The following is a 14,267-nucleotide window of genomic DNA, read 5'->3' on the forward strand; positions in this document are numbered from 1 at the left end:
GACAGCTTCTCTGAAACACATGGAGTCTTTAACCACTGTGCACCTGATGTGAGCAAAACATACAACAACAACAACAAAAAAAGTATTAAACATGAAATGCATAGTCATGTTTTGTAAATAATTAGTAAATCATTAACTATTCACTTGTAAATGACTTGTAACACAATTTACAAAACACATAGCCTACATAAAATGTTAGTATATCACTTGCAAATCATTTATGAATGTTTTGTAAATGATTAGTTCATCATTAACTTACCACTTATAAATGACTTACAACTGAACGTTTTTATAAAAAGTGTTACCGTTTCGGTACACTCAAATTAACAGCATTTGCAAGTGTGATTTAACCAAGATGTACTGCTCAATACCATAGTTGCCATCATCTTCCATCGGATCAACCCTCTCTCTTAAGAATGCTTCTTGGTCATCTGTCAGTGTTAGTGTACTGTCACATCTGGGATCAGCTGGACTGCAATTTGAAAAAGTCTCTTCGAAGATGTCCTCGCAGTCATCCAGTAGGTTGTAGAATGAACATCCAGTGTGCTGCAGTACACCAGATGTCCACAGCTGAAGTGGTGTCCAGTTTCGATCTGTTCTGAGTGCATGGTGATTCCACTGATTGACAAACTCATTCACTGCTTTGTTTATTTTTTGTAGATATACGTAATGCAAAGCATGGATATCTACAGCAGAAGTGGAATCAAGCAGTGAATGTTGCTCCAAAAACTGAAAAAGATCTTTGTAGTGATAAGTCAGAACTCTGTTCAGTTCAGCCCAAAGTCTCTCGATGCGTTGGTTGTGAACACTCTGACCCACAATAAAACTTCCCCTTCCTGAGCCTTTTTGCTGGATCATGAACCTTGCAACCTGCGAGAAAAATTATTTGACATAAAATTTGTGTGAGAACAACAAATCAATTTTCAAAGGTTTTTGTCGATCATTTATCTTTTTCTAACTTTATTTCAGTCTGTCTCTGATCTATCTGTCTGGTCATCTTACTGTGAAATCTGTCTGTCCTTTAAAATGTGTTTTACCACTTCTTTTTATTTCACCTAAAACATAAACTGGTGACCAGATGTGCTGTTTCCCAGCTAGAGAGAAATAAAGTTAAGCAATAACCAACCTCTGTATTTTCACGTCCAGCATCAGAGCGGACACGACAAGGAAGGCCGAAGTTGTTCACCCCCTCCTGAAACAGTCTGAAGACGGTATCAGCTTTGTTGTTGGTGCGACATTTTTAGTGTACAATGCACCGACTGAATCCATCCACACATCCATGGTAATAGAATTTCCAACTGGCCAATATATGATTACCGTCAATGTGCCTATTTTAAAAGAGATGGATGTAAGATGGTGGTAAAGTTATTTTAACGTTTGATAATCGTTAGACATTTGGTTTCAGGATACTCTGTGCATTTCATGTTTGGATCCCAAACCAACTCAGATAATATATATATCTCTCAGGACAATAAATCAATTAAAGGTACAATGTGTAATAATTCTGAGGTTGTATTGACAGAAATGCAATATAAGATCCATAACTATGTTTTCAGTGGTGTATAAAGACCTTACCTAATGATCGGTTATGTTTTTATTACATTAGAAAAAGTTATTTATATCTACATAACCGCAGACTCTGAAGGTCGACATATCGTGACGTCATGTATCTACCGTAGCCGACAGCAAAAAAAACAGTGCTACAGAGCACGTTTCGTCAACAACTTGAATGAGAAGCAGCAGAAAAAGACGCAGACGAATTTCGTGAAACCGTCGGCCAACATAGTTTTTCATTCAATTTTTATTTTTGAAGGATCTGCCATGAGTTACTATCTGTTTGCAATTCGCAATTCTCACCACTAGATGCCGCAAAAAATACACATTGCAACTTTAAACTATTTAACTATGACATTATGCTGTATGAAAATCTATGAAAACTATCCCTTTTATTGCACAAGGCTCTGTTTTTTGTCATCAGCAATTCATCTGTTTTGTAACAATTGTGGAACTTTAAATGTAATTATTACATAGCTAGGTTTAATTCTAATGTAGAATGCGGTGTGTTATTTATTGATATCGGACCACTGCGAATATAACACACCGTTGCCATGAACAACAGAGCGTTACTATGGACGTGGAACGGACTATTTTCTTTAGCGGAAGAAATACAATCGTTTTTAAATCAATAAACTCCTTTTTAAATCAATATTTTGTGTCAAATTATTTATTTATTTTGTAGGTAGCCATGTAATAAAAGAGGGTCCCAATCGACTTCGCGTCGGGTGATCAGTCTGTCAGGGTTGTTATTCGCTATAACAACCGCCTTGCTCTACATTATCCCTTACTTGTTTCTGTAAATCCATTAAACTACTATACCGTTTGACCTAAAGATATCAAACCAACAGTAAATTGATCAGAATGTTATACCCTATAATGGAGAATAATTATTTTTCAGATTGGTAATCTGGTATTTCATATATACAATAGTGAACCCATTTAAATCCATTAAACTACAACACTGTTTGACCTAAATGTATCAATTCAATAAATTTGTCATTTACAATTGGTTTAATAACTTTTGGTCAAACTGTTTTATAGTTTAATGGATTTAAATGGGTTAATTGTATATTTGTTATGTCGGTTGTGAAGCACTTTGGTCAGCATTTGTGTTGTTTTGTTTTAAATAAACTTGACATTGACCTATATTCCCTATTAAATATATTTAATAGGGAATCATATTCAAAATTATTTATGTTCACAAGGTGTTAGTTTAATAGATTTGAATGGGTTCAATACTGTATATAAAAAATACCAGATTAATAATATGACAAAAGAAGCCTTGTGCATTATGGGGAATAATATTATGATTCATTTACAGTTTATTTGATATATTTAGGTCAAATGGTGTAGGTTAATGAACACAAGTGTCAGCTGGTGTACTGAATTAGCAACGCTGCATTTGTGAAGTATACTCACCATAGCTGGTTTGGTGAAGAAATGATGTAAATCCACTGACGAATTGTTTGTCTGCGACTTATTGCTCTTCCAATTGGATCAATAATTCTGAGCCTCTCTCGTATTCTTCTTCTTTGGATTCTTAAACCTCTACTCTGAAGGCTTCCTTGAATGTAAGTCTGTCCTACATAAGGACAACACCTGTAGTATTAGTGAATCAAATTCTTCATTACTTAAACTACTTAATGGATGTCTTGAAAGTAGACCAAATCTTTGTCTGAGATTAAAAGAAAATAAAGGGTCCGTGTGCTACAAATAAAGCAGCAATTGATGTCCAGCTGAAACCCAACTCTTGAAGAGCCACAATTTGACCTTCCCGTATATCATACCTAACAAAAAGAAGAAAAAAGTAGAGAGTTACAAAATGTGTGTAGCCAAAATTTTCAACATCAACGTTGTATAGAGTAGACCATACAAAAGTAGGTAGAAAAATAATGTATAAACAAATATAAAAGGGTGAGTTATACCTTAATAAGCTTTAAAGTTAAATAATGACTGATGGAAGGGCCATTTTGACCCTCTTCTCACTCTCTCTCTATATGTGTGTTGTTCTGTCTGTCTGATGTTTTTTACTTTAACAATGTTTAAAGCAATGTTACATATGAAACCAATTCATATATTTAGGCAGTGCAGTTTCCATGCAATTGTTTCCACAAAATCCTGTGAAACCATGAGCCCCACTTTCTGTTTATTACCTTATATAACATTATCAATTTTATTATTATTATTATTATGTGGCGAGTGGGGCGGGGCCGAGAGGCGTGGGAACGAGGCGTGAGGGGCTGACGCGCTGTTTTGTGTTTATTTTTTAATTATTAAAGTATTTTGATTGTGCGCTGGTTCCCGCCTCCTTCTTCCCGATGAATATGGAGATTGTATCGTTACATATTATTATTATTATAAACAAATGGACTTTAATTAAATGATAAATCAAATATTTAATGTACATCTATGCATTTTGACAATTTTGTTAACTCAATAATGTTAGGATCTCAGCTGAAAATATTTAATTTAAAAGGGAAACATTCAATTCATTATTTAATGAACATATATTCAGATCCCATCTTATACATATTAATGTTCAGATCAAGCTCCTTGCACACAGTTTTTTTCGTATCCATCATTCCGTGGCTCTGAATTGTAAAAACATCATTCAAACGGATCCGTAAAACGTGGAAAATTTAACCCCATCCTAATTTTATTATTACGGAAGAAAGTTTCGGAGGCAGTGTGTAAGTGTGATTGACATAACGTGAAGTCATATTTTTTTATTACGAGTGGAAATATCGGACCTTAAATCTCATTGGAAGAGTGTCACCATTTCCAGAAAGCTATGTGTAGAGATTTTTTTTTTGGCCAACCATTACCAAGACCAACAAATAAATAAAAATTGTCATTATATTTGTCATGATTCTGCCTTCATGTCCTGACTTTTCTCTAGTCTTGAGGCAGGATCATGACAGACCGGTGTTTTGTGTACAAGCACATGGCCTTGTCTTTGGGCCATGTGCTTGTGTTGTCTCGTTCCCTTGCCCCGCCCCTTGTTATCCTAGTGTTATCGTGATTGCCGAATCTGTGCCACCTGTTGTGTCTTAATTAGTTATCCTATTTAGATCCCCTAGTGTGCTCTGTCTTTTGTTGGTTCATTGTTCCCGGCTGTGGGAGAGTCTCTCCCAGGAGGAGCCGCAGAGGTCCCCCCCACCTACCCAGCTGCCAATGATCCCAGAGGGTCGTCTCCTGGCCGTCAGAACACTGGGGGAACAGGCAGATCCCTCCCAAAGTCCTGAGGCGCCTTCCCCAGCCAGCAGTCTCCCCAGGAAAAGAGGGAGACGGTTCTCGTGGGAGTCTGCTTCAGAGGCCTCAGGGACGGCGTCAGCCCTGCCAGAGACCGAACTCCCCCAACCCGTCTCAGACCCAGCGGTGACCTCTGCACCACGGCCAAGGAGGAAGAGGAAGAAGAAGGGGTCTTCCGGTCCTGCGACTCTGTCTCCTCCTGCAGCGGAGAGCGCTGGCGTGCCCGAGCCAGTGGCGGAGAGCGCTGGCATGCCCGAGCCAGCGGCGGTGACCCTTGACCCCGAACCGGCGACTAGGAGAACTGTTTCCAAGTCTGCAGTCGTGAGGGCAGAGGAGAGAGCCGCAGCCGACTCTGCAGCAGAAGCTTTACTACAGTCTGTCTCATCTCGTAAGGAGATGCCTGTTATTATTGCAGCCAAGACTTTGTCTGATTATTTGTCTCGTCTTGCCAAGATCCTTGAAGTCCCTACCAGTCCTGTCTTGTCCCCTGACCCTGTCCCCAGAGATCCCGAGCCAGCCACAGTTAGCGCAGTTCCTGACCCAGTTTCTGTCTCCACTGATGGTGTCCCGTGTCCCGTTGATGTTGTCATGTGTCCCGTTGATGTTGTCGAGTGTTCCGTTGATGTCGCCCCATGTCCAGTAGATGTCGTCCCGTGTCCTGTGACTCCTCCTGTCATGTCCTCTGTCAGTTGTCCTGAGACCACTCCCCACCCCTCACCACCCAGCCCTGCCTGGACCCCTCACCGTCAGCCTTCGTCCCGTCCTTCTAAGACTCCTGTGGTCTGTCCCCCATGAACTTTGTTGTCCCGCCTCCTCCCCTTCCTTGTTTTTTTTTTTTTTTTTTTGATTTGTCACCCTAACCCTGTCGTTGTGTATTCTTGTTTGCCTTTGTTGTTGTTTGTCATGTCTTGTTGGTTTTTGTCTCTGTCCCAGTCAGTCCTGTCCCACGTTTGATGTTCCCTTGGGGAGCGTCTGGAAGCCGCTCCTCTAGGGAGGGGTTCTGTCATGATTCTGCCTTCATGTCCTGACTTTTCTCTAGTCTTGAGGCAGGATCATGACAGACCGGTGTTTTGTGTACAAGCACATGGCCTTGTCTTTGGGCCATGTGCTTGTGTTGTCTCGTTCCCTTGCCCCGCCCCCCTTGTTATCCTAGTCTTGTCGTGATTGCCGTATCTGTGCCACCTGTTGTGTCTTAATTAGTTCTCCTATTTAGATCCCCTAGTGTGCTCTGTCTTTTGTTGGTTCATTGTTCCACACTGAGATTGTTCCTTCTTGAGATTGTTTCTATATGTGTTTCTACTTGTCAGCCTCGTGAGAGAGTGTATCCTTGTCACCCCTTTGAGAAGTCTTTGTATATCCTTAAGTGTTTATTTGTAGTTAGTGTTCTAGTTTTTTGAGTCTTTGTTTATCGTGTCAACATAGTCCTGTTTAGTTATTTTGTATTTACCCTAGTCAGTGTTTTCCCCCTCATGGGTTTTGTTTTCCCCCTTTTTTGTATCTAATAAACACTGAGTGTTGTGATCCCTGTCTGCACTTGAGTTCCTCCTTGCCAAACCCTGACAATATTGACAAGATGCTATTAGAATACAATACATACCTTGGTCTTCCAAGGTCCCCTGTATGGACAACCCTCAAATGAAATGCAGGCCATCTGGAACTCGCTTCTCTGTGGTTTTCAAAAATACTCTGAAGTAAGAAATCAATTTCTGCTGAAAGTTGCTCTAAAAACAAAGTCAGGTCATCTGTAGTCAAATTATTATAGGCCTGTTTAGAAGATAGACATACAATAAAAGATGAAATTATGTATTTATGATCCTCAAGACGTCTTGATAAAACTTATGCTTCTGAAGACTCCAAAGTGGGCAAGATGATACTATAAAGAATTCTTTGCAATCCATCAAAATATGCCCAAACTTCATCTGAACTCATTTTCAACAACCTTTAACCATTTCTGAATAGATGAGGAAGTTAGTTTGATTCTGTGATCTTATCATGTGACCAGAAATTTCACACATCAATTCTGAAAATATCTAAACTTATATAACCAATGTGTGTTTGAACAAACCAATATATAGTTGAGGAAACCAATGTATGTAAACCAATATATAGTTGAGAAAACCAATATATAGTTGAGGAACCAATGTATCTAAAGCAATATATGTGGTTTTATTAACAAAGTTCGGGAGAAGCACGATCAGATAATCATCCAATTTGGCACAGGTGCATCTCGTTTAGCTAATCATCTTAAATAGCACGCAAGCGTATATATATCCAGTCTTCCTACCTACTGTCCCACGACAGTTTTTCGGCATAGACCGTCTGTCAGCATTCGGTTCGCGCTGTCCGTCATCTTATCACAGGCCCAATCTTCCTTCCGACGAAGATATCTATCCGTCGAACACCAACAAGCGTCATCGCGTCAGCTGCTCTTCTCGCCAAGCCACACGTTGTGGCCAAAAGCTCGTGCAAATCCTTGAGCTCGCCTCACTCGGCAACACGATTTTCTCGCCAGGACCGGGCTCTATTATAATGCTGGATCGCAGCCGTGCTCCAGTTCTCCCCGCAGTAAACCTCTCTCGCTTTTTCAGCCGTGTCGCAGTTCGATGCTGCCTCCACTAGCGGCGAAGACCATGCGTTGTTGTAGTGGCATGTCGTTCGTGAAAGAATCGTTTTTTTTTGAATGAATCTTCTAGGCGAACGAATCGTTCTCAGTTTACACTCATTCATGAAGAATTTTTCAGAGTTGTCATCCACAATGAGCGAGTTTCATATGAGTCTCAGAGATCGAGAGCTCTCATTCGTGAACGAAAGGACTAAACCGGTATACATGTCGAGTTGATTAAACGGATACATGTCGATCGTAAACGCAATGAACTGGTACATATCTTATCTTAACAAAATTGATGAGAGTAAACCGGGTCAGTTAGCCATTTAGCATGTCAATCTTGCAAAATATAAAGCGCAGTTATAGGTACTGTGCACATATTGTTTACATATTTAGCATACAAAAGATAAATTCCACGTTTAATCCCCGATTTATGAACGTGAATATATAGATCAATATATGAACCGTCTGACCAAACAATTAAAATGCTAATCATGCAAGAAAACCTCGTGATTTGCTCATCTGAACAATTTAAATAGACGTTATATATAGAATGCGCTTATGAAGACGCAAAAATTTGTTAAACGGCGTTATGACTTAACTCTGTCCGATGACGATGCCACTTTTTAACCACGAAGCAAAGGCTTTTTGCAGAGTTGTCATCCACACCGAAATGTCTAAAGACATTACATTTGCTTTACTGTGCATGTTTAAACCTCACTGAGATGATACAGACATAAGTTTCATGCAATTATTCCGGCAGGATCAATTATTTAGGGACATATTTCACCATTTACTGGCATGATTATTCAGAATTTTTCAAAAAACGCTACTGCCTCGTGTTTGGCTGCAGAACAACAAGTGTGAGTAAATTTTCTATCGTCTTTTTAGGACTGTTATATGAAAAGCATGCAAAGTAAATGTCTTTAGAAATGGCTTGAATTTGAATATCACATTACTGCAATTAACGTTACTGCTATAGACATGTCTATTGGTACAATGGTTTATAAAACTAAACATGCTACATCGTTTCAAAGCCTCTATTTTCACAGTCCATACTACAACAGGAAAACAGCACCCAAATTTATCTGCTCTGGAGGCTGTTTAAAAGGGCCCGAAGGCCAAAACAAGAGGAAAAGATGCTTTTCCAACAGGACTGTATTAATTCAGACAAGGTTTGAGCAATTGTCAAATCAGCCAACAACTACAGCAGCCAAAGCAAGCATGAAGCTACTTTTACTTGCAACACGGGCCTGCACATCTCAGTATTTCCATCCTGTTACTTCTGCTAGCAGTGCAGGCTACACATTTTTCTGTTCAGTGGCCTCCAGCTCCAGATTTACCAGAAGGCAGAGGGTACCAAGACCTATTAGTGGTCAGGCCGATTATTTTATTTATTTATATATCTATCTCGAACCCTCTTCAGCCAACCCCTCTAACGCCAGCTCATCCCCTTTCACTAAAACTCCTAATCTACCATAGCTAACTCTCCTAACATGCCCTATCTATCTGTAATGGTCAATCCTCACTTCAGCCATCCTTCCGCAGGAGCTTTCTCTGTATCTCCCCACCGCCGCAGCATTGTCCGCTCCCGCAGGAGCCTTTTCTGTTTTTTCCTCCCTGCCGCAGCAGTCTCCGCTCCCGCAGGAGCCTCTACCTATATTTCACCACTGCCGCAGCAGTGTCTGCTCCCGCAGGAGCCTCTACCTATATTTCACCACTGCCGCAGCAGTGTCTGCTCCCGCAGGAGCCTCTACCTATATTTCACCACTGCCGCAGCAGTGTCTGCTCCCGCAGGAGCCTCTACCTATATTTCACCACTGCCATAGCAGTGTCTGCTCCCGCAGGAGCCCTTTCCATCCTTCCCTACTGCCGCAATTCTCGCTGCCGCAATAGCCTCAAAAAAAAAAAAATAAAAAAAAAAATAAAAAAATAAAATAAATAAATAAATATATTTTATGTCCATTCTCCAATTCAACCTCATCAGGCTCGCTTTTGTCTAACTCCGGAACGCCCAATCTAAATTCACGATGGACCCTCCTTTCATCAACGACTCTGGTTTAAAAATATTAGTAATCAAGTATTCTTAAAAAAAAAAAAAAAAAAAAAAAAATCCATAGATTAATCGAGTAATAAAATGTGTTTTTGCTTAATTATACTGATGTGCGCATGCACAGTAAATCTGATGGGTAGGATAAAATGTCAGGACCCCGGACTTTTATTTAGTCGGGTTGACGTACCTTTTCAGTTCTGTGTATGTGATGTGATGCTAGTTTTACTTAAATCAAATGGTCAAATGCTCATGAACTGACTGTCAGAGCAGTTCTGGAGATGTTGTTCAAGTCCTTATTTAGTGAGACCGCAGACGCAGAAATTACCGCGAGCGTAACGCGCGCTTCAGTGTGTGTGTGATAAAGGAAGTCGCGCTCCTGCTCCATTCATTAACAGAGACACACAGAACATGCAGGATTTACATTTAAATACTGTTCCGGCTTAATATTTAGAGATATTAATTCGTGAATTGGATGTAAGTGCAATTACCTATTTTGATTAATTCATTCATTCATTCATTCATTCATTCATTCATTCATTCAAAAAAAAAAAAAAAAAAAAAATTAATAATAAAATAAATAATAATAATAATTGGCAAGTTCTTTGCCATTCTGCGTTCAACTGTAAATTCCGTTTTTGTGACTGGATTCCGCGATCCCCTCCACGTTTTCTGCATCGCGGAAATTGTAGGGCCCTAGTTGTGGTATGCTAGCTCTATCTTGCAATGGACACATGCCACAACGTTCTCTTTACGTCCTCAAATCAAAACACTGCTGACTCCTTGCAGTACGTGATTTTCGGACGCAGCGCTTGTCTCCTTCCGCCAACAACAATAAAAAAAAAAATAAATAAAAAAAAAAATAATAATGCGTTGTCACATTTTAAAAAATACAATAAATCATTGCGAAAGAACCTGACGTGAGATTTAGAATAAATTAAAAGAGGCTTCGAAGCAAAGGAATTTGCCTACATCATTTTTTGTAATCGCGTTACTCGAGGAATCGTTTCAGCCCTAAACTTAAGCAGCTCAAAAGGGGCCTCTCACATAATCCGATAGATGCCCTTCGTTGTTGTTCATCAGACATTTAAAAAAAAAAAAAAAAAAAAAAATATATATTCCTCCTTAAATCATGTTGTGTACTTGATTAATAGAAGCCTCTCAGTTATCGTTTCTTCGGCCAAAGTAAGGGCCCTCCAGCCATCGTTACAATCTCCTTGCCTATTTCAGCATCGGACAGGACTCTCCCTTCCGGTGCAGCTGGGCAGTGGCTCCCTTCGGTCGCAGTGTGAGCCTTTCATCTGTCACTGAGTTGCGCTGCGCGCTCAGCGGCAGATGGGGGTATCCCTCCCGGTGCAGCAGAGCCACAGGCCCCCTTCGGTCGTTGTGACAGCCCTCCATCCGATGCATCAAATTAAGCCGCTTATACAGTCGCAAGGGGGACTCTCCCTTCCGGTGCAGCAGAGCCGCAGCTCCCTTCGGACGCAGCGAGAGTCCCTCCATCAGTCGCGTTTTCTTGCCTACTCCGTATCGGACGGGGCTCCCCTACCGGTGCAGCAGACCCACGGCTCCCTTCGGTCGCAGGGTGAACCCCCCCGTCTGAGTTATGTTGCATGCTCAAGGGCGGACCGGGATCTCCCTCCCGGGGGAACACAGCCGCTGGCTCCCTTCGGTCGCAGCAGGAGCCCTCCATCCGATGCATCAAACCGTGCCTCGAATCTTCTTGCCTATTCTGCATCTGATGGGGCTCTCCCTTCCGGTGCAGCAGACCCACGGCTCCCTTCGGTCGCAGGGTGAACCCCCCCGTCTGAGTTATGTTGCATGCTCAAGGGCGGACAGGGTTCTCCCTCCCGGGGGAATAGAGCTGCTGGCTCCCTTCGGTCGCAGTGAGAGCCCTCCATCAGACGCATCAAGCCATGCCTCGCATCGCAAGGGGGACTCGCCTTTCCGGTGCAGCAGAGCCGCAGCTCCCTTCGGATGCAGCAAAAGTCCCTCCAACAGTCGTATTCCAGTTAGCGTCAATCAGGGCTCTCCCCTCCCGGGCAGCACTCCTGCTGCAGAGTTGCGAACCCCCTACGGAGGCTGGGAGAACCCTCAGAGGCAAAAAAAAAAAAAAAAAAAAAAAAAAAACGTGCCTCCATAAACCCGCAATGGGGGACTCCCCCTTCCGGTGCAGCAGAGCCACAGCTCCCTTCGGATGCAGCGGGAGTCCCTCCAACAGTCGCGTCTCTTTGCCTTCTCAGCATCGGACTAGGGCTCCTCTTCCGGTGCAGCAGACCCACAGCTCCCTTCGGTCGCAGTGTGAACCCCCCATCTGAGTTATGTTGCATGCTCAACGATGGCTAGGGATCTCCCTCCCGATGGGGTACAGCCGCTGGCTCCCTTCGGTCGCATTAGGAGCCCTTCATCCGACGCGCCAAACCGCGGCTCGAATCTCATTGCCTATTCAGCATCGGACTAGGGCTCCTCTTCCGGTGCAGCAGACCCACGGCTCCCTTCGGTCGCAGTGTGAACCCCCCGTCCGAGTTATGTTGCATACTCTATGGCGGCCAGGGATCTCCCTCCCGATGGGATACAGTCGCTGGCTCCCTTCAGTCGCAGTGAGAGCCCTCCATCAGATGCAACAAACCGCGCCTCGTACTCAGCCGCAAGAGGGACTCTCCCTTCCGGTGCAGCAGAGCCGCAGCTCCCTTCGGAGGCAGCAAGAGTCCCTCATTTCTTGATATCCGGCATCGTGCTCCTCCCATAAGCAGCACGGAGGGCTCGCTGGTAAGACGTTGCGAGCCGCAGCTCTCGTCGAACACTGGGCGGGCTCTCCCGGTCGCTCCGCATTTTCTTCCCAACACGCATATTTTGGGGGGCAACTAAATTTTATCTCTCTGGCTGCTGTCCTATGGCTTTAAGCTTCTTTTGGGGAGTTATTTAGGTTCGGGCTATGCTCCGGGCCCGGACCCCTCCCCCAGGACAGCACGCCAAAATATGCCTACTATTTGCCTTCAGATTAGATGTAAGGGTGAACTCGTGAAATGTGGTTTTATTAACAAAGTTCGGGAGAAGCACGATCAGATAATCATCCAATTTGGCACAGGTGCATCTCGTTTAGCTAATCATCTTAAATAGCACGCAAGCGTATATATATCCAGTCTTCCTACCTACTGTCCCACGACAGTTTTTCGGCAACCCTCCTCCACCCCAACTCCTCACTTCTAATCTATTTATCCCAAATTAGGGATAGGGGGAGTTATTTAGGTTCGGGCTATGCTCCGGGCCCGGACCCCTCCCCCAGGACAGCACGCCAAAATATGCCTACTATTTGCCTTCAGATTAGATGTAAGGGTGAACTCGTGAAATAGTTGAGGAAACTGATCCGGGTGGCTGCAAGTGACACTCTGATCTGGACACATACTGGATCTGGTGAATACGGTGACCTCAGAATAAGAGAGAAAAAGACCAATATTGGTGTAGATGCCATTCTTCTAATGATGTAGCAAGTACAATGGGTGTTATGGGAAGTGTTCCCGGTTCCGGTTTACCTAATTAATGCAGCCTAAAAACCGGATTTGGATATTAGAAGCGTATTAGTATGTTATGTGTAAGCCAGGTTAAAGAGATGGGTCTTTAATGTAGATTTAAACTGCAAAAGTGTCTCTGCCTCCCGAACAATGTTATGTAGGGTATTCCAGAGTTTAGGCAGCAAATAGGAAAAGGATCTGCCGCCAGCAGTTGATTTTGATATTCTAGGTATTATCAAATTGCCAGTTTCCAGAATGCAGCGGACGTTGAGGACTATAATGTAACAAGTTCAAATACTGAGGTGCTAAACCATTCAGGGTAATATACAAGTAATATACAATATTTTAAAATCTATACAGTGTTTGATAGGGAGCCAGTGCAGTGTTGACAGAACCGGACTAATATGGTCAAACATCCTGGTTCTAGTAAGAACTCTAGATGCTGCATTTTGGACTAACTGGAGTGTGTTTATTAAAAGTGCAGAACAAACAACCCCAAAAAGCATTACAATAATCTAACCTTGAGGTCATAAACGCATGGATTAACATTTCTCCATTTGACATTGAGAGCATATACTGTATATTTTTTGAGATGGAAAAATGCAGTTTTACAAATGCTAGAAACGTGGGTTTCTAAGGAAAGATTGCTATCAAATAGCACACCTAGGTTCCTAATTGATGACGAAGAATTGACATAGCAGCCATCAAGACTTAGACAGCATTCTAGGTTATTGCATGCAGAGGTTTTAAGTCCTATAATTAACACCTCTGTTTTTCAGAATTTAGCAGTAAGAAATTACTCGTCATCCAGTTTTTTATATCGACTATGCAATCTGTTAGTTTTTCAAATTGGTATGTTTTGCCAGGCCGCGAAGAAATATAGAGCTGAGTATCATAAGCATAACAGTGAAAGCTAACACCAAGATCCAATAGCACTAAAAGAGAGGTACAACCACGATCAGATGATAAGAGCAGGTCATTTATAACTCAGGAGGGTCATTTATAACTCAGGATTATAACTAGGAGAGCAGTCTCAGTACAATGATATGGTCTAAATCCTGACTGGGAATCCTCACAGATACCCTTTTTTTTTAAGAAAGAATATAAATGTGAGGATACTACCTTTTCTAGTATCTTGGACAGAAAAGGGACATTCGAGATGGGTCTATAATTTACTTGTTCTTTGGGGTTAAGTTGTGGTTTTTTGATGAGAGGCTTAATAACAGCCGGTTTGAAGGTTTTGGGGACTTATTCTTATGACAATGAACTGGAAGTATCTCTTTTAAGAGCT

General features: G+C 42.2%; 1 protein-coding gene across 1 annotated transcript in view; it reads right to left on the bottom strand.

The window, feature by feature from the left end:
- Nucleotides 1-308: 308 nt before the first annotated feature.
- LOC113048268 (protein FAM19A5-like) overlaps nt 309-14,267 on the bottom strand; it is a 191,591-nt gene continuing 177,632 nt past the window's right edge. The window contains exons 4-6 of the transcript XR_003276432.1: nt 2,977-3,344; nt 1,127-1,328; nt 309-870 (exon numbers count right to left, since the gene is read on the bottom strand). The gene's annotated coding sequence lies outside the window, so the exon portion shown is untranslated. The remainder of the gene's footprint in view (nt 871-1,126; nt 1,329-2,976; nt 3,345-14,267) is intronic.

This window comes from Carassius auratus, chromosome 29 (genome assembly GCF_003368295.1).
Source record: "Carassius auratus strain Wakin chromosome 29, ASM336829v1, whole genome shotgun sequence".
NCBI classification, from domain to species: Eukaryota; Metazoa; Chordata; class Actinopteri; order Cypriniformes; family Cyprinidae; genus Carassius; species Carassius auratus.